The sequence below is a fragment of the Lactuca virosa genome, chromosome 5, assembly GCF_052849685.1.
Source record: "Lactuca virosa cultivar CGN04683 chromosome 5, Lactuca_virosa_CGN04683_v6, whole genome shotgun sequence".
In the NCBI taxonomy this organism is placed as follows: domain Eukaryota; kingdom Viridiplantae; phylum Streptophyta; class Magnoliopsida; order Asterales; family Asteraceae; genus Lactuca; species Lactuca virosa.
This window is the reverse complement of record NC_136430.1, coordinates 43,894,631-43,897,609: the sequence shown is the minus strand read 5'-3', so window position 1 is coordinate 43,897,609 and position 2,979 is coordinate 43,894,631. Positions and strand designations below refer to the sequence as shown.

At 33.5% G+C, this 2,979-nt stretch overlaps 1 long non-coding RNA gene across 1 annotated transcript; it reads right to left on the bottom strand.

Moving 5' to 3' along the window:
• Positions 1-1,668: 1,668 nt before the first annotated feature.
• On the bottom strand, positions 1,669-2,450 carry LOC145113963 (uncharacterized). The gene is made up of 3 exons (XR_013710899.1): positions 2,404-2,450; positions 1,934-2,107; positions 1,669-1,825 (listed from the first exon to the last, which is right to left on the bottom strand). It is a non-coding gene; the product is annotated as an uncharacterized LOC145113963 (long non-coding RNA).
• Positions 2,451-2,979: the final 529 nt, after the last annotated feature.

Sequence of the window (2,979 nt, the reverse complement as noted above, 5' to 3'; positions counted from 1 at the left end):
GATCCGCTGATCAGTTAGCTGACATCTTCACGAAAGCCTTGACTGAGCAAACCTTCAATCGCATTCTTCAAGGTTTAGGAATGATAGAGGCTGAATCTGTTCCGAAACCACCTTCGCAGTCATAAAGTTTTTGATAGACCTGCGAATTGGTGCGAACGCTCGCAGTGACTCGCAGTCAACTGTTCACACTGCGAAGTGGTGCGAACGCTCGCAGTAACTCGTAGTTAACTATTCACGATGCGAACCGGTGCGAATGTTCGTTGTCTACTGTTCATTCGTGGTTAGGAACTTCATGTATCCTTTGTACATTTTCTTTATTTCTTTTTCAGAATATTGAAAATCCAAAAATATTTTATTTTTTTACGTTTTTATTTCTTTTTCAGAAAAAAAAACTCAAAAACATTTTCTTTATTTTCATTTTTTTAAATAAACAAAAATACCAAAAATATTGGATAATTGAGCAGGTTTCAAGGCAAACATCTTGGTGATCTCAATTACGAATGATGGGGCATGTATAAATTCTCTAATTTATGCACTAGTTAAGTGTCCCTAGAAGCATGCTGCTGCATGTTGTCCAAAGCCTCAAAGACTTTCTATGTTGAGGCCTTAATGAATCGATAACACCAATCGTTTCTTCCTAATAAGGTTGTTCATTCACATAAGTCAAGAGCTACCTGACTCTTCTCACATTGAGTTAAGAGTTACTTGCTTCGTCACTTTTGCATAGCAGAGGTATACTATTTCACTAGAACCACCTTTTACCACTTCTCCATCACTTTTGCTCTCATAAATATAACCCTTGAAACTCTCAGATATTACCACTGAGGTTTATGGTTATAACAAATTCTGTGTTAATGATCTTAAATTTGTTACTACCACAAATTGAGTGAAACCCAAAATCCAACACATATATACGAATTGACGGTGAACAATATACATGTTCTAGATATTTCACCATTGAATTAACGAATGTCCACCTTCGTGGTCAGTACTATGAAATCTCTTTTTCTTTTTGTGTGATCCTAATGAGACGTTCAAGACCTAAGACGCTTCTTCCCAATAGATCCAGTTTTTATTTTTTCTTGAGATTTCTATGCTTCTCCTAGTCACTCAAAATAATTCCGCAACACACTACTAGAAAAACAGCTTTTTACGACGCGCAATGCGTGTCGTAAAACGCTCAGACGATGCGTAAATGCGTGTCAAGGAAGGCCCTGTCATAACGAGAGACGACACGTTTTTGCGCGTCGTCTATAGACGACGCGCAGTTACGACACACATTTACGACGCTCATTTACGACACGCAATGCGTATCAAGGAAGGCCCTGTCATAAAGGAAGATGACACGCATTTGCGTGTCGTAACCTTACGACGCACATTTACGACTCGAATTGCTTATCATTAAAGCCCCTGTCAAGAAAGGTCATGTCATAAATGAAGATGACACACATTTTTGCGTATCGTAATTTTAAATGTTTAAAAAAATATTATTTATAGATTTACTAATTTTCAAATTAAATTTGCATTTAATATCTTATAATAGAAAATAAAATATCATATACAAAAAATACAATCCATTGCATAAAATTTAATGTCATACAAATAATCGTAACATAAAATTTCAAACTAATTAGATACAAGAAATATGAAAAACTTGAAATCCTTGAGATTAATAGTTCTAACAGAAGCTTCACGTGAGATGCATACAGTTGGACCAGTAAGCAAGGATGTTCCCGAATCCACAATAGCAGCACAAGAAAACGTACACTATATCTTCTGCTAGAAGGTGTCGATCCAAAACTACTGTTAAAGGTTGCAATGATAGCTGTGAAGATTTAAGCATAACAAGAAACCAATCAGTGACTATAAGAAGTTAGATAGCAACAAATCCAACTTCTCAAAATTAACACAATGATAAATAAAAGATTCTTACATGCTAATCTTTGTGATGCAGAATACACTTTAGGTTGATGCATACACTTTTATGAGAAAAGATTGCATATTGGAAGCCATTGTTGCATCAAGCACTGATAACTATCCTCAAGAAAGCATCCATCACACATTAGAACCAGGTGATGCTATTGGTCAAGTGAAGGGGCAGTTGACCCTGCAGTTCCTGAAACATTAGTATATTAACTTGTTGCACATCTTTGTGTGATAACTGAGATCCACATACACCCGTTTCAAGGTTATTCTTGTAATTTGTCAAAATAGTTGAGTTTTATGCTTTTTTTGTACTGATGAAATTTTATTGGTCTACCAGATTCTTAAATCTTAAACAAAAATGAATATATTTGTTAAACTGGCAGTAGTTTGTGCATCAATTTAATTAGTTTTTGGTATAAGATCATCTAAGTTTATACAATTCATGTATATCAAGAGAAACTAACTAATTCTTGTTACCGTGAGATCCATCCATGAAGCATATGATGGTAGTCCTCGAACAAAACAAAAAACAACTGATTATGAAAAAAAAGAGATAATTCAATAATTACAGTATTACCCTCTGATTTCACTGAGATTGTCATCGACTTCATAATTGAGAATCACCGAGCACAACTCTAAATATTCGAGGAGTCGCAGTCGGATTCTTTATGTTGATCAGGGTGGCATCAGTTGTCGAGACGCTGGTTCTTGCAGAGATGTTGATCAGAGCACAACATATTAACAATAATAATAAGTAATATATCATAGTAATCATGATAATAATGAAAATCATAACACTAATTTTAATATAATAAGAATAACTAAAATTAAGAGTTAATTAAATGGTTAAATATAATAAATTGTGGACCTGTATGTTTTTTTATATAATTTGCTTTTATGTTAACCAAAGTAATAGTAAAAAGTTTTTAGGTTTTTTTTTATGAATTAGTCTTTATTAAAAATAGTCAAGTGATTAAATATGATAGAAAAACACAAGAATGTATAAAAAAAAACCCAGATATTTATACATTTTTAAAATTTAAACATAACCAT